The 23,918-nt window shown below is 39.6% G+C and overlaps 1 long non-coding RNA gene across 1 annotated transcript in view; it reads right to left on the bottom strand.

The window, feature by feature from the left end:
• Positions 1-23,610, bottom strand: part of LOC139041224 (uncharacterized) — a 69,141-nt gene extending 45,531 nt beyond the window's left edge. The window contains exon 1 of the long non-coding RNA XR_011496050.1: positions 23,029-23,610. This is a non-coding gene — a long non-coding RNA (uncharacterized lncRNA). The remainder of the gene's footprint in view (positions 1-23,028) is intronic.
• Positions 23,611-23,918: the final 308 nt, after the last annotated feature.

Raw genomic sequence — 23,918 nt, forward strand, 5'->3', positions numbered from 1 at the left:
AAAACTGTCTCCCGAGGTAGGAGCTGACAATGCTAGATAATTATTTTTTTAAACATTTTTGCAACAAGAGTAGAGCCAAGTGACATCAGCTGCCCAACATCTTTCTATTCTTTCATGAACTGGTGATGCAGCAGTAGTAGCAGTGGCTGAAATTTCATAGAGAAGAAAGGACAGTAACATTAATGGGGAAGCATCTGCTGTAAAGTTCATTTTCTAGCATAGAAGTTGACAGCAGTGCACCAAAATCTACTTTTCCGTAGCAGCTGCTGTGATTTTTCTTCTCAGTTCATGTGGTGTGGGTATTGTTCTAGGAAGTTCAGTCTCGAGCCTGGTTCTCCAGCTCTTCAAATGTCTCTGTGGTATATCCAAAGAAGCAGACCTCCTTTTAGTAGCATCTTTTTCTGCTGAGTCAATCAGAGTTAGCATCTGTTGTTTGCAACTAAATACCTGGTTGAGGATTAAATGGTGTAATGTGTGTAAAGCATGTGACATAATGTGTAAACTAAGCACGTGGTAGGTGTTCCATATACTTCAGGTATTATGATTTTATGGCCTTTCGGATGGTTGTGTGGTTTTCAATCATGGCTTTGGACACTGTGAGGAGCAATTGAGTTAACAAATGGAAAACATCTAGAACAGTAGCTTGTACATAATAATCATTTAGTACATATTTGCTATTAATATTATTGCCCTTTAATCATAGGATCATCCCTGTCTACTAAATTGTTAGCTCAGGCTAGGTATGGGACTGAACCAAGATGGCTTTGTCTTGGCAAGGTGTCAGAAGTGGGATTTCAACCCAGCTCTCCTTAGGAAGACCAGATTCCCAAATGTGCAGTGTTCTCTGATTAACTGGTATTCTGGTGCCAAGTCCTGCCATCATTCTCTGTCCTATGTATTTGAAGCTGAAAGCTTTATTAAAAAGAAAATTGATCTCTGTGTTTACTTTCAAGCCACAGCTGTAATGTCATCAGGTGCCATGGAAGAGAAGCAGATGTTCTCAAAGTGAATTCATATAAGCATTTGTCAGAAAACTTTATATGCTCTCTCTGCTCTCAATGTTTCCAGAAAGAGCTGGGAATTTTTAACATTCTTTATTACCACAAGAAAACTTATTTAAAATTCATTGCAGGAAAGTTTGTAAATCAAAGATCTGGAAGTTGTCTCTTTGATGGCTGATTTCCTAGATTTCACTAAGCAGAGCCTTCCTTTTCTGAGAAAATAATCTAGATTTATTTTCACTTTATTGAGACCTGAATTTACACAGACACAAACTTTCCCAAGGTCAGGGCAACACGCATCTTGATCAGAAGACACGACTCATCACTCTTCATTTTCAATTATGTGAACAGGAAAAAAATCCTTAATTAAAATGTAAGACAGCTTCTCCAAATTTAGTTCGTTTCCCTAGCACCCAAGGAGAGGATATGCAGAAAGAAGTGATTTTGAGCATGTTTACTCTGCTTCGAAGTAAAGAATTTAATAAGCAAATGTGTTTTCAGAAATATTAATATATTGAAGAACAAAGTAACCAAAGATTTCAATTACGTTTTTAAGTGTAAGATGTTGCGTATGCTTTGAATAATGTCTGATTATTTTCTCCAATCAAATTAATTTTTGAAATTACAAAGTAATGGGACAGTCGGCTCTGCTTCCTTTCTTTGTGTGTGAAGCGATTACCCCAGGGGTGTGATCCGGGTTTGTCTGGTGAATGGTGGTAAGGCTGTTTTATCTCGTGTCCATTATTAAGAAATTCATGATAGTCACTCTTCTAAGGCACATTCAAATTCACTCTCAATACTAAAGCTGAAATTTGATCTCCATTTGTCCTACTCCCAAGTATCTCCCTATTAATTAAAAACTTAAATAAGGAGTAAAGAGTGTAATTTTTGTTTTTCTCCACAAACTCCAATGCCAAGGTCACTGATGGCGTCATCGAACTGCTGAATTAATCAGCCTTCAGTGTATCTCATCTCTGGTCTCCTTGTTACATGAGAACGGTATGTTCAGCGCTCGCAGCTAAAAGCAAGTGAAGTGACACACATAGTATTTTTCTCCATCTCTCCATGCCTCCTCACTTCCCCAGTTTTAAAATACCTAACATAGAATTCCACCTTTCCTATTTTTTTCATGCATTTAAATATTCATTGATCATCTTCTCTGTTTCAGGCATAACACCTCCCTTGGGAAGTCACTTTATCAGTAATTGCCTCTTTCGTCTCTATCTCTAGCCTTTCCGACTCAATTTTTTCCCTACCTTTAAGCCTTAGAATTTTCCCTTCCATCAACACCCAGCACAAACCTCAAAAACATAATTTAATTCCGTATTTTACTATAGCTAATAACCATTTCTCCCTTTTTCTTTTAAGTTAGGCTTATTTTAAGAGTTGCATATGCTTGCTAGATATATTCTTACTTTTCATTCATTCATTAATGCATTGCATCTGAAAAGACCCCAACACTCTGCAACAATTGCTCTTCCAAAGTCACCATGGCTTTCAATTTGTAAAAAAAAAAAAAAGGTAATATTTCATCTTTCTTCCCCCTCTCTAAGCTTTTGGCCTTATTGACCACTCTCTGCAAAATCTCTCCTCTGTTGTATGCCAAGCAGCCATGCTCTGGTGGCTCTGCTCCCACCCCTGTGAAATTCCCTCCTCAGTCATCCTCATGGGATCCTCCTCCTCTGCTCATCCTATAAATGTTGGTGTTACTCCATTTCCACGGTCCATGTCTTCTCACTCTGCAGGCCTCCCCCCCTTCATTTCCATTCAGATGGGAAGAAAAAGCCCACCAAATCTCCTTTGTCAGATTCAAAAACATAATAGTTTTGAAAGTGCTTCCAATTATGAAAAGTGATTTATAGAATATCATGTAAGAAACACAGAATCTTCATCCATATGCATATTCTTTAGGGTATTTTTTCCCCTGATAAGTGGGAGCACATTTTTGAGGAGACTGTCCAAAGAGATTCAGATACTAAACTGATCCCTGGTTTTGTGGAGGGATCCCTTAAGTAAAGGTGTGTGCAGAATAAAGGTAGTCATCAAGTTTATTTCAAATGTTTCGGTATCTGAGGATTATGTCATCAGAGGACCTTCCGATCAATATCAGAGGCTAAAGTAAATGTGTAAACATAATAATTCTGAATAAAATATAATTCCCTCCCTAATTAAATATAGAACTGATCTCAAAACCAAGAAAGGGAAATTTCCAGGTACCAGATATGAAGAAGAAACTCAAAGCCAGAATAGTTAAGAGGCATCAAAGCTGAGACTCTAACAGGGGGTTTAGGTTGAAACAGCTACAATGGCCACCCAAGTAGGGTCATGTGTCCCTCTCTTGTGGGGCCGGGAAACTGAACTATCTGTGTAAATCTGGCAGCCCTGTGGGGCTGATCCTGTGGAATGGATTCTAGAAGAATCCTCTGTTTGCCACCCAAGAAAGGAACTTGGACATTTGCTGTCAAATCAGGGCCGTGACAGAAAAAATAATTACCTCTGAGATATTGTAAAATATATCTCTTGTAAAGGAAGCTTACAAATTTAAGCATTCTGCTAAGGTCTGACTTTCCCAGCATCAAGACACATGGATAAAAGGTCAGAATTAATCCTTCTCTTATGGTACAAGATTAAAGCACAGTCCAGGCCAGATGTAGTCTACAGGCCCTGGACAGAGGCAAACTCAACACTTTCCATTAGCACATTCCCACAACCCTACAACTCCAGAGAAGACAATCAGCCTGAATGGGAGATTACAGATCTAAATAAACAGTTATAAAGCACAAAAATAAATAAACTACCATGATAAGAGAATTTGTACCCCAAGATCTAAACATTAGTAAAATTATGTGAGAGAGACTTCAAAATAAGTAAGCTGAAAATGCTCAAAGAGACAAAGAAACAAAAATCATATGAAAAGACAAGGAGTATGGAAAAAAGAACAGGCAGTTTGAAAAACGACAAAATAGAAATTTTATAAAGGAAATAAAAACAACTCTAAAATGGTGATTACAGTAATACAATTAAAGGGAATTAATGAATGGGAAGGAAAATATGAGCTTAACATCAGATAGAGACACACAGACACACACACACACACAGGTATACGTTGGAGTTCCTGAAGAAGAAAATGGAGAAAATCAAAGAGAGATGATATTCAAAGAGATAATAGCTAAGAAATTTCCAAAACTGATGGAAAACATCAGTCCTTAGATTGGAAGAACATGCCAAGACTTGAGCAGAAAAAAATAAAGACAAATCCACACCTAGACACATGATAGTAAAACAGTGAACACTCAAAGTCAAAGTAATGAAAGTTGCTAAAGGGGATAAACCTTGAAATGCTGAGGAAAATAATGTAAACCAATGGATTATTCAAAAGCCCTTCTTTGTAGGGGCTGCCATGTGCCCAAGTGGTTAAAGTTCTGTGCACTCTGCTTTGGTGACCTGGGGTTGTGGGTTTGGATCCCAGGTGTAGACATACTCTACTCATTAGTCATGCTGTGGAAGCATCCCACATACAAAATAGAGGAAGATTGGCACAGATGTTAGCTCAAGGCTAATCTTCCTCACACACACACAAAAATCCTTCTTTGTAGTTGGGGGTTATATTCAGTATTATATCAGAATATTTCTAATAGATGGGGAATTAAAAATTAACTGAAGTTTTGCCATGAGTTTACTAACTGGTAACCAGATCTTGGTTTAATTGCAATCATCCTTCCTCACTATTTACTAAAACTCTCTTTGGCCCTTTAACCTGTGCCGATGCTGACAGCACCATGTGGTTTTTATATACAAGTCACCTGGCAGTGTCTCTTAGCCATGTTCACTGTCACTATCCCTCTTTCTCAACTTATTTGATCTTTGGCTAAGAGTTCTCTGAGAGAGGATGAAGCAATTCAGTGTTTGAATTTAGAAGGAAATATTAAAATTTCCTTTAGGGACCAGCTCTTGTCTATTTTAGAATCCAACACCCAGTGTAAGACTCTGTCTAGTCCTTTTCCCACTGAACCTCTCTTTGAAATTTAACACAACTAATCTCTCTCTCCTTTGGTTTCCTTTCTCTCTCTCTCCAGCTACTGTTTCTCTCTGTCTCCTCTTCCACCAGTATGCCTGTCGTCCTTCCTTGACCTGCTTCCCTTCTCACTCTCAAGGACTGATCTCATCTACTCTAATGGTTTTAATGGCCCAACTCTCTCCTCGGTGTACCAGCCCCACCAGCATGTCAAAGTCAACAAACCTAAAATAAATTTGTGATTATCTTTCCTTCAAGTCGTCTTCCTTCTCTTTTCTCTCTGTGAAGCCCCTGTTTGGGGAGGGCACCAGACTCTCTCTTGGTGCATGAGTTGGGTTCTAAGTAGCTCAAGCTGGGGCAGGGAACCCACATGAGCAGAGTGGGATGGGAGGACCCACAGAAGCACAGCCAAGCTACAGCCATCTGGAGAAGACTGAGAGACAGAGCTGTCAGCCAGGTCTGAAGGCCTAGTCCAGGGGGCCAGAGGGAGCATCTGAATGGGTGAGTACATTCAAGAGGACCACTGCTCAGACGGAGGTGGGGGCGGGTATTTCCAGAGTTGTTTGGGTAAAAGTGAGAAGGGTCCAAAGTAGATGCCTTGAATGGCCCTTGGACTTACTTTTATTGGCCAGAAGACATGTGATAATAAGGAAGATATTTAGCTGCTGAAAACAGTAGAGGATGAGAGAACACCACCAGTCTCCTAATTAGAAACTAGGAATTGTCATTGACTTCTTCATCCCCTTCAACCCAAGTGTTCAATCTATTATCTATATTTACATATTTAAATTCTCTCAACTGCCTTATTCCAGGGCTTTCTTTCTCATTTGGCCTTTATCGTGGTTGGCTATCTAGGTCTGCTGCCTCTAATCTTGTCTCCTCTAATTCACCTGCAACACCATTTCCAGAACACTATTTTCAAATCCCTATAGGATCATATCATTTCCATAGTTCAATAATTCAGCTAGTTCACCTGTGACCTGTATTACCTTAGTGGCACAGTAATAGGACATCATAAAGTATTTTTGGGAGAAAGGGTGGACAGAAAGGCAGAAAGAAAGATGACATCTAAATTCCTTAGCATGATATATAAGATCCTGCTTCATCTCAAATCTCATTTCCTATCTTCCTCCTCCATGAAGGTGAACCACACAAAATTGTTTTCCCCTAAATTAATGGTGTTGACACAAAATAAATGTTTGTAGAATGAAGGTTGTTAAATAGTAGCCTGGGCCCTGAAGCCCTGTGCTCCAGCTATGAAAAAAATTACTGTATATGAAAGATCTATCACAGAAAGTCTTCCCATGGGCTGAGTAGCTCCCCCCTCAGAATTGTGAGTCCTGCTCTGTGGTGCTGGGGGTGTGGGGTAGTCTCACAACTAGCACAATACAATTACTTGTTGACTGTGGTGGGAAGTAGAGAAATACTACTACTTCTTTTAGATGAAGAATGATTATAATTAGAGGAGCTGTGGTTCCTAACTTCTGATTGGAGTTTTGTCTAAAGATGTTAGGTGAAGATTGTGATATTTCCACCAAGAGCTGGAAACAAACAAATAAACAACAGCTGGTTTTGCTTTCCTTCCTTCCTTCTCTCTTCCTTCCTTCCTTTTTTCTAAGTTCTTACTGTGAAGCTGGAAGACTAGAGAAAACACCTTATCATTTTTGAGTTCCCAGATATTTCGAGAACATTGCACACACAACAAATTCCTGGATGCCCCACTGTTTTATTCTCCTTTTGCATGTTCCTCCTTGGTCATTAGTATTTCGTACAGATTTTCTACTGTAATTCATTATTCTTGGCCTTAGACAACCCTCCCCGTATCTGCCCCATTGATGCATAGAATGCAGAGGTGGGTGATTTAATTATGTTCTTTTTTGAAAATCTGATGTGGGGAGTGACTTATGTTATTGCATAACACAACTATAAAATAAACTTAAGAAATTAATAGACTCCAGTGAACCCCATTACCTCCACCATCAGAAGGGCTAGGTGAGCTCAGTAAGGATCTAGATGGCTGGTGTTGGCTTTCTGGGGCAGAAACAGACTGTAGGGCCAAGAAGCTCTCAGAGAGGGAAAGAACCCTGTGTCCCTCTAGCCAAAGTTACCATGAATCAAAGAGAGTTTACACCTTACTAACTACCCTGTTTCCTTTCCAACCCACAACCTTCTTCTAGAGAAAACACTCACAAGAGTTGCCTTCATTCCATGAGACTGACTGACATACTCCTGCACCCCAGATCACACAGAAGAGTGGTGGCTGGAGTCTTCACCTGTCCTCTCACCCTCACCTCTCAAGTCCTCCACTAAGGAGAATTCTCAGATTTGTCACCAATGACTCAGAGGAAGAAGACAAGTCAGCTCTCCCTAATGACATGGACCCATGACAGAGAATGTCCTATTATCCCTAGGTGCCAATTCTACATTCCTAAAATGGGCCTTATTTCTAACAACTACCTGCCCACCATCACCATCCCTCCCCAAACTAGTCTCTACCTTTCTGTTCTCTGCTTCCCCTGATGAGTGCTCCAGGCTTCTGCAGCAGAGCATAAACAGAAGAATACTTCGCCTAGTACACATTGCCTTGGATTTTGCAATCAGAGCCTTCCTTTTATGTTTGGGGATTAAGGAGGCGAAGAGGAGGAGGGAATAGTTTATGCACATTTCCTGGATAACTTGAAGAATCTGCAAATTTTTAGTTTATGATGCAGACAAAAAGATTCACATCAGAGGGATATTGAAGAACAGGAGGCTTAATGCTTCCCACTATGGCCTTATTTGTAGGAGAGTTGTGTTTGGAGAAACAAGTGTTATTTAATATACTTCTCAGAGAAAGATTCACCGGAACCCCAGGACACGTGGTGCAGTTGATAATGCTGGTGTAATCAGTGATGAGCAGAGTCAAGTCCCATTGAGAGCAGAGGTAGGGAAAATGCTAATGTAATTGCTTTTCAGAATAATACTACCTAAGTGAAAACCCATATCTTTATTTACAGTAATGCTTCCGCCTCCAGAGCCCAAGAATATAGCCGGATTCTCTGCTGATGCAGAAGTGTGCAATTTCCTCCCAACCTGTTTAGAGAGCACTCTGGCTGCTGCGGCTTCCAGCTCCTGGAAATCTGTTTTGACACTGCAATTCCTGGTTTACAGTTTACGAGCTGTTCTTTTTAGCTGGAAGTGAATAGTGTTCCAAATGCAATCTTGTTCTTTTCACAGAAACACAGTGTTAAAGCTTCTCCTGCCTCCTTCTGAGAAAGGAGGGAAGAGTCTCCTATGGCCAAGGACACATGGGGAAAGATGCAACTAAGAGGTGTGTGCTTCAAGGAAATTCCAAAAGAGGGAAGAGAGCCCACCAGACTCCAAGCAGTGTACCTGGAACTGGCAGTGAGCAGCCATTCTCTACCCCCAGCCTCTGAAAGAACTCACCCCCTCCCTCCTACAGCAATTCTCCCCCTGGCACCTCCACTTCCTAGGCCACCAGATTCCTCTGCAACCCAGATGGGTTTTGTTTTTAACTTCTGTTGTGACTGTACCATTGCCTGTCCATGTTTTCTGTTTTGCCTAATTTATCCATATCAGTGCTGTCCATTTGACATTGAAACTATTTTATTCATTCTTGCATTCAATTTTTTTCATCACTAATAGTTATTCAGAAAGCTGGACTATAAAGTTTCCAAAGGCAAGTCTCTGTTATGCTTTGTTTTCTGTAGATTCCTGGCCAGGTCAGGCTGGCTGGATGCAGTGATGGGCTGATAAATTCTGGAGGTGGGGTGGGCGAAGCCCTGATTCATAGCCTGTGCCAGTCTCTGTGGTGTAAATACCCCCATCATAGCTAGATTGAAGCTACCAGTGTGATGTCCCTGAATGCAGAATTGGAAGAAGTGTGCACAATAAGCTCTCATAAGCTAGGACAAGCTGGCTAGTGCATACCACGTCCCACGGATAGCCCACTTATAGGTTCCCTGAGATGAGATTATTCTATGAGAGAAATGGAAGGGATTCAAATTCTAGGTGATTTCCCCAAACTTAACTAAACAATCCCCTCCCCTTCATCCTCAGCCCCTTTTTGTGTGGAAGGCAGTATGGAAATGGAAGGGAGAGAGGCTAACTATAAGAGTGGAAGTAATGTAAAATTCAACTACTTTTATTTTCCTTTAGTTCTGCTGGGAATACACTTTCTTGGTGGTAGAGCTGAATGTATAGAATGATGGAGTATCCTGCCCTCAACTCCCCTGCCCTGCCCCCACTAATCCCATTTCTTCTTCCCATTTTAACTCCAATCAGGCTGACTATGGTACATTAAAGACAGACATGGATTTGTGGACATTCCTCCCACTGAGAAGTGGGATCTATGTCCCTTCTCCTCTATAACTGCTTAACCACAGTAAATGGTAGAAGTGATGCTGCGCCAGTTTCTGAGCCTGAGCCTTAAGAGAATAGCAGTTCTCATTTCCCAACTCTGGGAAGAACTTGCTCTTAAACCCAGCTGCCATGCTATGAGGAAGCCCAAGCAGCCTCATGGATAAATTTGAAAGGAACCAAGGCCACAGCCTAGCTGGCAGTTTCTATCAACTGAACTCTCATTCAGTATCCAATATCTACCTGTCAATCATGTGAGTGAGTCATCTTGGAAGCAGATTCTCCAGCCACAGCTGAATTGCTCCAGCTGGTGTCACATGGAGCAGAGATGAGCTATCCCCAACACATCTTGACCAATTTTCACATTCATGAATAAAGAGAATGATTATTGCAGTTTTAAGCCACTAAATGTTGGGATGGTGTGTTATGCAGCAATGGATAATCAGAATATTTACCTAAATCTCTCTCTCTCTCTCACCTACCACCTCACCACAATTAGCACATTATCTCTCTGGAATGCACCTCTTCCCCTTCCCACTCATCTTCCAGTTCTAATGTCAGTGAGACATCTCAAGTGTCATTTCCTCCTCCTCCCCAGCCCTTCCCCCTCCCCATCTGGGTTAAGCATCCCTGCTCTCTCTTATGTAATACTGTGTGAATCACTTACCATGTTATTCAGATCTATACCTTTTATCTGAAAACTTGGGGGCCAAAAGTGTCTCGGGAATTATCATTTTTCATATGGTATAAAAGTAACGTGGTACATACACTGAATATTACACAAAATTTGCAATGGGGTATACAGCAGCACCTTATAATTGAATGCAGTAATATTTCAGCAGTGAAATATAGAAATATTCACATTAAGTAGTAAATAAAAACTATAAATAGGAAGGCTTTAAGATAAGACATTGTAGACCAGTATTCTAGATTCTAGGTTAATCAACTGTCTCTTCCACCGGGCATTGCATTCTTTGAGGGCAAGACACATGCTTCTCATTATGTATCTCCCTTGCCTGGCACGTTATAAGTTCCCCAGAGAAGCATGCTGAATTCATCTCACACACAAACACACACATGCACGTACTAATACTGGGTTATTGACACAGCCTGTAGTTCTGGAACCATGTTTGTTTCTGGACAGGCTGCCAAACCAGAAAACACTTTGTAACTCCTGCCTTGGACTTATTTGGATCAACTCTCTGAGCTAACAGTTCTCTGGTTAATTTTAATAAGATTTGGTAATGGGGTTGGAATTAAGGGGAATGATATTGTCATAAAATACTAAATCATAAAATGGAAATCAAAACCACTAGAAAATATAATCCATGATACGTCTACAGGATATAGTAGCTCTGTTTCACATTCAACATGCTACTTAAACTTCATTTGGTAATTATGGTTTAGACAATGACTTCAAATCAATAACTATGTTCCATTTAAATTTGTGCCTCTATAAGAGGAGAAAAATATCATTGGAAAGGCGCTGGATAATTCTCTTAAAGTATTTAGATGATAAAAGAAATTATTTCGTTACCCATCTCTAGCTCTTCTGCTCAGTTTATGATACGCATCATCTTAGTGTCTAATTGAAGATAATGAATTTTTACCACTTGAGAATGAATCATTGTAACACTCAAGTCCTAGAATGTGCAAGATCATCAGATGCTTAAATATTAGTCTTATTTATTCATCAAAGAAGATTCCATTTCCTTATAATTGATACTTGAATTGTTCAGTGACGACCAAAGCTGTGTCAAACTTTTAATTCATCTTTTTGAATTATCTGAAGAACAAACAAGAGGTGAAATAACAAGAATGAAGGATTTATAGATCCGGAGCATTTCCAAATTCCATTTATGTCTGAGTAAATTTGCAGAATTAAATGGGAGGAGGGACAGTGCACACTGCCATAATTACAAAGAAGGTTCCGTTTGAGCTGCTTCTGACACAGGACAGATCACAGAGCTAGGTTTCTTTTTTGCAATCTTTATGGAAATTGTCAAAGAAAGTCACTCATAGTCCATGCCTGGCTTGCAAAATCAGGTTAATTAATCAGCATCCTTGACACATTGTCAGTTTCAGATACTAATGAATTAAATTTGGGGGCTTGATAGAGCTTTGGGCTTCATTACAATCATATAAAGCTCAAGTGGCTTTTGTATGATTTAGGAATAACTTTTTAATTTATACCAAACAGCTGTTGATGAGCAGTCTCATTTTTCTATACGAGTTGAATATTCAGGTTTTTAGTTTTGTTCAATAAAAAACCAAATCAGTCCCGGAAATGGTTTCTATAAAATCATGAGCACCAAGTCTCAGGCGTACTTCACTCTGAAATGAGAACAAGGTGTGTACAAAGCTGCACACACGGAGAGTTTGTAGTGAGTCTTAAGTGCATCCATCCCACTCTGCTAGATGCAGCACCACACATGAAGCATGATTTCTATTTCTAGGAACCTTGGTGTTTAGGCTTATGGAATTTCTTCCTTTTTCTGTTTCATTTCATTTTACTTATAGATTTCTATTTGTAGGATCTCAGAAAACACTTTGAGATAGAGGTAACTTGAGAAACCACAGAATTGGAGTTGGTTATTATTCTAGAAGCTTTCATCTGAAGCTGTTAGTTTTCCTATTTAAGTTATTCTAGAAGGAGGAACTGCCTGTGTGACCAGGTATAACCATTTACTAGCTAGGCCCACTGTTCTTCACCTCCAGGTTCCCAACCCATCCTGACTTGAGACAAGAAGTAAAGCAAAGGTACATTTTCTGTCCTCGTGACCCCAGTCCACTGGACACTGCGTCAATCTTGCCCTTAGTCTGACCTGACATCAAGGGGACCCGTGGGTCTTCACTCTGTTCCTGAGTTTCAGTCCCTCAGTGACCAGAAGGGAAGCACTGGGTTCCTCTCCCACTCTGCCCTGTATACACATTCACACACGCCCTCTCACACATACTCGGCTCACACACATGCTCACCCTGGTTCACACACATACACTCACACATACCCTAGAACACACATATGCTCACATCACACCCTCTTTGCAGTCCCTCAGAGGCACAGGCATTTTGATTCAAGTCTCCCACTTAGGGTGACCTCAGATAGGAATGTGAATTAAGCACACAAAAGTTCAGTTTACTATCCATAGGATGGCTTTCTACTCTGTTGAGCTTTGCAAGGATCAAAGAGGTTAATTTGTATAAAATGGTTAGCACTGTGCCTGGTATATGGTAAATGCATGATAAGTGGTAACTGTTCTCAGGCTCTCTGATCAAATATGAGCCTCAAGCAAGTCTGTTCCTGGCCCCCAACAATGTGCCTTGGTTCTACAATTGGGTTTCTTATTTCATTCGAAAAGTTATTTCCTCTTCCAGCGCTTGGTTCCCCAACTCCTCGACAAAGCCTATAACCCTATCCTTCCTTGGGTGGTCTCTTCCTTTGTGGATATGCTTCTCATGTTATCTGCAGCCCATGGCACTGGCCAGCTTCCCCACCACCTGTCACCCTCATGCAAAAGGGCGAAGAACCTGAGCCTGGTCTCCCTTGCCTGCCCTCCCTCGCTGCGACAAGCCATGAGTCACCAAACCCTGCTCTGAAAGGTGTAATCAAAAGAGAACCTGTCACTTCTAAGGTACATTTTTATTTATGATTCAATATAAGATCTACAGGATTCAGATGAGCAAACACACTTATCTGTTACAGCACACTTTATTTTTCCCAGAGAGTTTTAAGTATGGGACGTTTGGGAACATTCCATTCAACCTAACTATAGATTTCTAACTTCCTAAGAATTACAATTCATAAAAAATGAAATCTAAAATTCTATTAAATACAATTACATCAATTGTTAGTGATTTATAGGTGCTTTGTGACCTCAAAGTGACAACTGCTTATCATCATTAACCTATAGGTGAAATATTTAGCTCAGCCGGGCCTATCTCAAATTAGAGGGGATGTGGTGATTGTTTCTCAGTGTGGTTTTTAGGCCACCTGCCTCAGAATCAAGCAGGCCGCACCTCAGATTCATTAGAACTGAGCTTACTGCTTACACAAAGCATTAAGACAACAGGGAGTCTAGTAAATCTCTAAAATAAATTTTTTAAAGTATTTATTGTGCAATAACCACCTATTCATCAATGTGGTACGGTAAAATTGTCTTGATCACCCATTTCCGATGTGGTGGGGTGGGGGGGGCGGTTCCCCACACCATCAATAAGCAAGTCTCTGATAGCAGCTGAGTGTCCTACAGTTCGACTCAGTTCTGACACTGGACTTGGTGATAGCATCAGATTCCACAGGTCAAGGGCTCAATCCCACAAGACTGTGCCTCCCCGCTCCTCCGACCCCAGGCACAAACCCAGGTTATCATCTGCCCTTCTGACTGAACAGCTACAAACTGAAGTTGCCAACAACACCCTCTTTGGGTTTGACTAACTTGCTAGAGCAGCTCACAGAATTCAAACATTTTCCTTACAAGATCACCAGTTTATTATAAAGGACGTAACTCAGGAACAGTCAGATAAAAGGGATGCATAGGGCAAGGTGTGTGTGGGAAGAGTGCAGAGCTTCCACACCCTCTCCAGGTGTGCCACTGTCCCAGCACCTCCACATGTTCACCAACCTGGAAGCTCTCCAAACCCTGTCCTTTTGGGTTTTTATGAAGGCTTCAGTATGTAGGCACAATTGATTCTATCATTAGCTATTGGCGATTGATTCAACCTCCAGCCCCTCACCCCTCCCCAGAGGTGGAGGGGGTGGGAAGACTGAAAGTTCCAACATTCTATTCATGGCAACCAGCCCCCATCCTTAGTGGCTTCCCAAAAGTCACCTTGTTAACGTAAACCCAGTTGTGGTGGAAAGGGTCCTGCTATGAATAACAAGATACCCGTTTCACCTTTATGGCTCTGAAGCAATTTGAAAAACTGAGGACAAGAGACCAAATATTATAACAAAAGATGCTTGCATTGCTCTTATCACTCAGGAAATTTCAAGGGTTTTGTGAGCTGTGAGCCAAAATCAGGACAATGATTAAACATATGTTATAAATCACAGTATCACATATGGAAAATACCAAAAACACACACACAGATTATGGTCTTTGACCTCACCATCCTAACCTCGGGATCTACTTATCCAGATATATTTTTAAGTCCTGTAGCCACCATTACTCATTACAGAATCAAATGGAAGAGATAAAAAGATACATATAGGAGTCATTTAGATGAAAAAACTCAATACAGCTGATAACTATTGAAATCAGTTACTGAAAGGGATGAATCAAAGATGAAACTAAAGTTTCAAAATTCAGCTTAACAAACATTTACTGTGAGAGGTATCTGAGTCTGACAAAAATCTGGAGAACGATACTCTTTTATATCTACTAATGAGTCTGTAATATATTCTTTCCCAACAGTCACACAAAATGCATAAATAATGTTGCTAAAAAGACTAAACATTGTTTGGGGCCAGCCCTGTGGCCTAGTGTTTAAGTTTGGCATGGTCTGCTTTGGCGGTCCATGTTTGGTTCCCAGGCTCAGACTTACGCCACTCGTCAGCAGCCATGCTGTGGCAGTGATGCACATACAAAATAGAGGAAGATTGGTACAGATATTAGCTCAGGGAGAATCTTCCTCAAGCAAAAAGAGGAAGTTTGGTGACAGATGTTAGCTCAGGGGGAATCTTCCTCAGCAAAAAAAAAAAAACACTAGATATTGCTACCAGACTAAAGTGGGTCTGCTTCTTGGTTAGTTGAAATCAGAACCTTCACCAGAAGTAGTTATCACAAGAAGTAAAATTTATTTGCTGCAAATAAAGGAAACCACGTGGAATCTTTTTCCAAAGCCATGGCTTCCTGAACAAGGGGAAGCAGGTGTCTTTTACTTTGGATGAACAACTATCTAAAAGGGAAACTTTATTATCACGTGTAGAGGTGGGTATTAGCTTGCGCAGGTGCAGTCTGAAAACATGCTCTCACATACATAGCATGTTATGCGAATAAGGCTTAGGCCCCTCTCCTGGGGTGGAGATTTCAGCGTTAAAATGAAGGAAAGGGTGACTTTAGGTCTTCTCCCGAGCCGTCTACGCAGGCCCTGCTCTTGTGGTGGGGCTCGGTCTACTTCAGGCCAGTTGACATGGGATCTCTTCCTAAAACAGCTCTGAGAAACAACCTTGAGGCAGTGATAAGCACTTTTGAAACTTTGAGCAGCTCAGGGCATATACTGGTGACAAAACCTCATTTTGTCAATACATTTGAAGAATGTGAACATAATCCTTAAAACCTTAAAATTTGATGCGTTCAAGCCTCCTCCTTGAAAATTCCACTTGTCTACATGTCTCTCTCTCCCACGTAGTTCCAGCTTCCTTTTCTGGTAAAAATGTGGTAATGCATTAATGTCATACAGCCACCTGAGGGATCCCAGCTGCAAGGAGAGAAATCAATAGAAGGTGGGCTTCATGATCACTCCCAGGACAGCTCCCGCCTGGAGACCAGCAGCCCCACTCATAGAGACAAAGAATGTGGCCTTCTGATTTGAAGATGAGAGTGAGTGAATTCAGCGGCCCTTCTGTGGTTCTTACATTGCATCACCCTCTGTGATGTCATAATAAAAGCATGGAATTTCTCCACATGAAGAAGACTCATAGGTTATTTTTTTGTGGCTGAAAACAAGTTTTCAGCCATGTCCAGAGCAGTGGCTGCAGTAGCAGGAGGAAGGGATCACACACTTTAGGGAGGATTTCTAATGCAAACAAAATGATTGTCATCGTTTTCGAGTTGTGGATTTGTGGACAGTTTCTGAGCAAAAAATATTTCTGTCAGTGTTAGTATGTTAGCATTCTCCAGAGAAACAGAATCAATAGGATATATAATATATATAAAGAGATTGATTATAAGGAATTGCCTCAAACAAATATGAAGGCTAGAAGTTACAAGAGCTGCAGTCAGCTAGAGAAGGAGAGCCAGTGGTGTAGTCCAGTCCAAAGGCCAGCAGGCTTGAGACCCAAGAAGAACCTATGTTTCAATACCAGTCTGAAGGCAGAACAAAACTGATGATCCAGCTCAAGGCAGTGGGGCAAGAGAAAATTCCCTTTTATTTGGGGGACAGTCCACCTTTATTTCTATTCAGGCCTTCAACTGATTTAATAAGGCCCACCACATTAGGGAGGGCAATCTGGTTTACTCAGCCTTTTGATTTAAGTGTTAAACTCATCCAAAAAAGCCTCCTTCACAGAAACACCTGGAATAATATTTGACCAGATGTCTGGGCACCTTGAAGCCCAGTCAGGTTGACACATAAAATTAACCATCATAGTTAGTATTCCCATTTGATAAGTTATTTTTGGTAACTAAACTTCCGTCTAGTCAATGTCACGGTCACAGTCTTCCCATACCTTCTACAAATCAGAAACATGATTAGAGTTTGAAATCAATCATCAGTATCAATATTATGATTAGAAAGAGCTAAGAGCCCAGGACTTGAGGAACACGCAAGAGTCTATGGTAATAGAAAGTAAGAGGAAGTAAGTCTAGAACCTCAGAAAAAGAGGAAGCCACCAATCCCTTAAATGAGCCAAATTATGCAAAGGGAAGAGAATCATTTCAAGTTTTATAGCCACAATGATATTTATAGAGACTAGATAAGAAATCATCAATTCCTATAGGATAGAATTTACTTGAAATATTCTCACGTGGTAAAGATCCAGACACAAGACTATCTTAGCATCCTTTTACAGCTTTTACTGAGCAATTACTGAATGCAATAATTGTATTGTGGCTTTAAGGAGTTTTGCAAAATATACCATAGTTTCATCTCAAGAGGTTTCTTCTCTCCAAATCAATAGGACCAACAGCACTGACATGTCTCTATCAGTTGCTAAATACATTGAATATTATCACTTTTGACATGGGGAAAAAATAGTGGTGACATCATCTATTTGTTTATAATGTGTCATGAAAATGATGCCCTATACCAAGCATACAAATTAGGTTGTGGTTTTTTCAACTCCCTTTTAAAGAATAAGATATACAAGCAATTTCCATCACTGTTATGGAATGCGTCCTTAAATATATTTAAAAAGCGACTTTTGGAAGTCAAAAAGAAGAACTTGTGTGTGTCTGTGTGTGTGTTTGAGTTATTCCCATGGAATTAAAACATAAAAATGTTAATACCTTGCCTTTTAGAAACAATCTTCAACATGTATTTCCAACATTTCACATATTTCTAAATTTTAATTTCGTTCCTTTTCTTCATAATTAATATAGTCAGCCAGCTTAATTCATTAAGCATCTAATTGAGGGTAAAAAGTCACTGCTTCAGCTCATCTAATGATGATCTCAATTAGGTTGAGTTCATAAGTACTGTGCTGTTTAATGCTGGTGTAGACACTTTCATTTCTCCTAGTATACACTTATTTTTATAAAATAAGGGCAAAAGGCATTGAAATATCCAGATAACTGCAGAAACACTGCAAAACAAAGATGGCCAACCACGTGACAGCTCAAAATGCTTATCAGCTAAGGGCCAAAGTTTGAATTTCAACAAAAGACAGTGGATATCAACGTGCAATGTATGAAAAGGCAGGTGTTCACAAGGCTATAATAGGGAGGAGCCAGGGAGCCATTCTGTAACCATGCCATACATTCAGGTCACTTCATAAGGTATTGAAATCTGCTGCTGGAGGGAGTATTCAGGGGACCTTGGATATTTTGATTTCAATAGGGTAAACCTCCTCCAGCCATGATTATTCTGAACAAGAAACACATACTTTAAGAAAAAGATTTAAGCTGTGCATATTCAGAATATAGTTTTCTAACAAAATAGTATATTTATTAAAACAGTAAAGAATAAATATGGAGACTTAACCTAGTGTGAAATCCTAAAAAATAAATTGTAAAAAGCATTCCTGTCACTGGATACCTTACTTATTAATCCATTGAGTCTCAAGATGGGAGCTGCTAGGCCACCTGGGAGTGGGTGCGGGGGCGTCCACTCAGAATAACATACCAAAAACACAAGGATGCAGTTTGAGAATGGACACTCAAGTTGGCTTGGCTTGGCTTTGTTTTTAGTTACTATATCTAACTGATTTATAAACTTCAAATAATATTATGGATGGGGTGAGTATTTTATGTTGGTCAAACAGGTTAAATATTAAGAACTGTGGAGAAATACTTCTGTATTATCAAACAGCGACCTTCTGGGGTGTTTCTAAGTTGTGTAAAATTTGATATAGGCATATGTTACATAATATATTGCATAAAGGCAAGAGCAACATGCAATTTGTCAATCTTCTGCTTTAAAGCTGTAGCCAAGCTTGAGTAGAGAGATTGTCCAAATGCACCAGGAATCTTGTGTGGACTTTGGCACAAGGGCAGGATTTCAGGAGGTACAAGGACAAGAGGGAATCGTCATAAAATCCATAGGTACTTTGATTATATTTACACAAAAGTGCACTATTTTAGTGCACTCTAAACAAAGCTACCACACGTGAGCTGGAAGTGGGTTGGGGTGGGGGAGTCTCCATTGTATAAATGCCAAATCGTTACCAGAGTCATAAATCTTTATGTCTCTATCTCCATTTTTTCCTGTCAGTCCATCTTGATTTTTCTCTTGTTTTCAGAGCTCCTTCCTGCTTGGGGTACAAACCATCTACTTTGAATGACTAAATCTCACACTGCTTGCCATCCCTCTCTGTCCGTACACTGCTCCAGCTCTGCATTCCCTCCATACTTAGGATCCCCCTAGAGAGACACAAATAGAGCACACTATTCTTTTTTTTCCTGACACATTTTGGCAGAGAAGTTTCGCCTGCCCTCCTGGTCCTGGCAGTGCCCCCCAACTGTTCACCTAGCTGGAAGCAGCACACATAAGCCACAGACTCTCACAAAACAGTCCTGACCCCAACTTCATTATGCGCTGCACTTGAGGCTGCATTAACCAAAACAGATGGTCTGGCTGCCAAGCTGCAGATGCCAATCAGGTACACTGTTGGCAAACATGTTCTCTAATCAGCCTCTTTCAAGTGGCATCTGCTTCTCTCTCCCTGTAGGTATAGGTAAGTATTCAAAACCTTCCGTACATTTCCTATTGCACTTGGGATCTGACAACCTGCACTCAGAGCACAGTTCCCAGTCTAAGAGGGTCCGGTTTAGCCAGGCTGAGGCAGAGAGACAAGCAGCAGGACTTTGGCCCAGAGGCTTGGGAAGGGCACATAGATATTTGGCCTCTTCCTCTGTGGGTAGAGCTGGAGTCTAGGGGGAGATAGAGTGAAGCAGAAAGAGGCAGCGACAGGGCTTGTTGCTTCTGGTGACATACAGGCTGGCCCACTAGCTTAAGGGAAAGAACACAACACTGCTAGACTAGAAGATAATGTCGGAGAATACATCCATTCATACAATGTTTAAGAACAGATAAAACTAATCTATAACGATAGAAATCAGAGCATTTGTTACTTATGTGGAATGAGGGTTGACTGGAAGGTGGCGGGAAACACTTTCTGGGGCGATGGAAATGTTCTGTGTCTTGATTGGTTGGTGTTCACATGGGTAAACACATTTATCCCAACTCATCAAACTGCTGGTGTGTTTTTCATTTCCCTCAGTAGGCTGAAAGCTCCATGAGAGCTAGGACCATGTCTTCTTCTCACCATTTTGTATTTATTCCAAGTACAGTGCCTGGAACATAATAGGTATGTAATAAATGTTCATCGAAAGGAAGGAAGGAGGAGAAGAAGAGAGAGCAGAAAGGAATGAAAAGATTGAAAAGCCATGTCTTTGCCTTTTCCCATTTCAGGTAGAAAGGCATCCGATTTGTCAAACTTCAGCCCAGCAGCACAAACATTTTCAGCCTGATTAGGACAAGGACTACCAGATATTAAACATATTGTTAAATGCCCATAATCAAAACAACGTGTTGCTGATGAAAGCATAGAAAGACAGCATGCTTTTAAATCTTCTCAAAACAACATGTCACTTTCAGTCGTATTTCATTGATTAGAGCAAGTCCATGGCCAAGACTGATGTCAGTGTCAGCACAGTGACTAATACAGTTTACCACAGTATGAGTCTTTCAATGTGAATGTTTATAAAGAATTTATAAGGATACCAGGAATATCTTGTAGTGTTAAAGAAAAAAAGACAGAAAACTTATTAATATTATATTAATTATGTAAAATCAAGTTCATTTTTTAAAGACTCAGAAAATAGGCCTTTGCCAAAATTATAATGAACAATTTCCTTCTAATTTTTTCAAAACTTTAAAGCTTGATTTAGGAGTAATTGAGCTTCAATAAACTTCACATGTTTCAAATGTGTAACTTGATAAGTGTGACATGTATACGACTGTGAAACCATTGCCACGATCAAGATCATGAACATACACATTACACACAAAAGTTTTCCTCTTGCTCCTTAAAATCTGTTCCTCCCTACCTCACCCCACCACAATCCAAAGGCAACCACACTGTCTGTTTTATGTCACTATAGATTAGTTTGTATTTTCTACAATTCTACATAAATGGAATCATAAAGACAAAACATATCTTTTTTTGTCTGGTTTCTTTCAATAAACATAATTTGAGATTCATCTATGTTGCATGTATCAATAGTTCATTGCTATTTATTGCTGAGTATTATTTCATTGTGTGGGTATACCATAATTTATTCATCTGTTCACTCTGTGAAGGACGCTTTGGTTAATTCCAGTTTGTTCTTATTACAAATAAGGTTTTGTGAAGTCTATATGTGGACAAGTGCTTTCATTTCTCTTGGGTAAATACCTAGGAGTGGAATAGCTGGGTAATTTGGTAGATTTATGTTGAGCTTTTTAAGAAACAGTTAAAATGTTTTCCAAAGTGGTTGTACCATTTTACATCCTCACTAGTGGTTTGGAAGAATTCTAGGTACTTCTCATTTTCAAAAACAATTGTTTGAGGAGTCCTTTTAAATTGAGACATTCTACTGGGTTTGTAGTGGTGTCTCATGGTTTTAATTATAATTCTTTTAATAACTAAGATGTTGAGAGTCTTTCCATGTGCTTATTCATCATCTGTATATCTTACTTAGTAAAGTGTCTGTTGAAATTTTTATCTGTTTTTATATTGGGTAATTTGTTTTCTTATTGAGATGTAAAATTACTTATATATATTTTTAAAATCCTTTGTCAGATTTATGTTTTCCAAGTGTTTTATCTTAAGTCAATGTGTGTCTTTTCATTTTCATAAGTATCTCATGAAGAGCAAAAGTTTCAAACTTTTATGAAGTACAATTTAAGAATTTTTTCTTTTAATTTCAAGCTTTTTGTGTCATCCCGTAAAATCTTTGCCACACTTGAGACTACTGAGAATATCTCATGTTTTCTTACACAGTTACATTCAGGTCAATGATGAATTTCTAGTTAATTTCTGTGCCTACAGTGAGGTAAGGTCGAAGTTAATTTTTTTATACACAGCTGTCCAATTGTCTCACACCATTCATTGAAAATATTTTTCTTTTCTCATTGATTGCCTTGACGACTTTGTCAAAAATCTACTGACTGTATAATTATGTGTCTATTTCTGGATCTGTAGTCTGTTCCAATGATCTATATGTCTATTTTATGCCATTACTGTATTGTTTTGATTATTACAGCTTTATAATAAGTCTTAGAATTGAGTAATATAAGAGTTCTAGCATTGCTGTTCTTTTTTTTAAATTTGTTGAGACTGCTCTAAGTTCTTTGATTTTCCACACAAGGTTTAGGATAAGTTTTTAAAATTTCTACCCCAAAAAAGCCCTGCTGGTATTTTGATTAGCACTGCGTTGTATCTATAGAGCAGTTTGGGGAGAACTGGCATCTTAACAATATTAAGTCTTCCAATCCATGAACATAGTCACTGCTCCATTTATTTGGGTCTTCAGTTTCTCTCAGAATGCTTTATAGAACATATGAACCTGTTTTGCACATATTTTGACACCTAAACTGTTAAGTGAGGATCATAAAAGCCCACCCCCGATAAAGTTATGGATGAAATAAGGGTGTGCATGCAGAGCGCAGCATGAGCACACAGCAACCCCACCACCAGCACCATCTATCAAACAACCAGAGGCCATCTTGCGATGAAGGAAAAAAATCTTGAAGACTAGATATTTCTTTTAAGGACTGTCTAACCAAATAATGATTTGGTAAGTCTAGGCTGATTCCAAGCCTACTTTCTTAATCACTATGCTATTCTGTCTCCCAATCAAAAAGAGTGACGCTCAACCTTATAAGGTGCTGGTAGGGTTTGGTTGGTTGGTTGTTATTAGTTTGAATACAGGAATTAACTTTAAAATATTTTTGAATATAACTAAAGATAATTTTATTGGCTTTTCCACTCTCTCACTTCAGAACACCGCCATCACTCATGCCTTCCACTCCTCTGCTCCCTCCGTCACCCACCACATTGCAGTCATTTATGTTAAAAGTCTGTAGTTCTTTATACAATTACTCTTTCTTTCAAAGTAATTCTTTTCAAACGGAATTGGTAACATATATGATACTTTGTAGGACCTTCTTTAAGGAACTAGAATGGAATACCTTCATTCTTTAAACATGAAAAGGTTAAAAGAATATCTATAGTACAATTTGTTTGATGAATTTCTAACAATACGCCCATAACATAGATAAATTACTTACCATCTTCTATAATAAAATAGGACTCAGTTAGAATAATCTATTTAATTCTCTTGATGTCATTCCATGAAAAAGGCACATTCTCTTCTTTTTTCTCATATAAATTTCCTCTCCTCTGTGGATTCCCCAGGGTCGAGTCCAACAATGGTTCATAGGCACATTTTAAAGGCCTGGCTCAAATGTATGTTTCCCCATTTGGAAGCTTTTTAAAATTTTTTTCACTTTTATATTATTTAAGTTATTTATCTTGAATATTTCTCACGAAACAGAAGGCAACCTATCCATTCCTGGCAGCTGATAAAGTTCTGTGCATTGTTAATATTAAGGCAATTTCTGTTTTAGCTCCTGTACAAAGAAAAGCAATTGTTTTCTCTTTTTCTCAATTCTTCCTTCAGCTTTCTCAAGGTCACTTTGCCAATTTTCAGGTCTCATAAAAGACACATTGGGGGAAGAAGGGAGGGGTCCTCAGCAGTCCACCTTTCCGCCTCTCTTAGGATGAGAAATTAAGCAAGTCCACAAGGATATATGGTGTCCCTGGAGTCCTCTGGGCTTGCTGCAAGCAAGGCCTGCAGAGGTTTGTGGCGTGTGGAGTGACAATACAGTTCGGCAGAGGACCAGCAGAGAGCAGGTCAAAAACAATCTTTCTCCAGAGGATTCAAATCTTTCCTTTTTAACCACATAATGCTGACAAGCTAAGACAAATATGAGAAGTCTAATGTAGGTTTGCTCCAGAGTTCTTGCTCACACGCCAAAGTGTCATGCCACTGAAACACTGCCAAGGTCAACAATGGGCTATCTATCCTCTTAACCCTTTCTTCCACCTCTCTGAGGTTTTCCAGAACTCTGCATCAACTCAAACTTTCCCTCACTCAGTTTTCACTCTTTCAATCAGT

This window comes from Equus asinus, chromosome 20 (genome assembly GCF_041296235.1).
Source record: "Equus asinus isolate D_3611 breed Donkey chromosome 20, EquAss-T2T_v2, whole genome shotgun sequence".
NCBI classification, from domain to species: domain Eukaryota; kingdom Metazoa; phylum Chordata; class Mammalia; order Perissodactyla; family Equidae; genus Equus; species Equus asinus.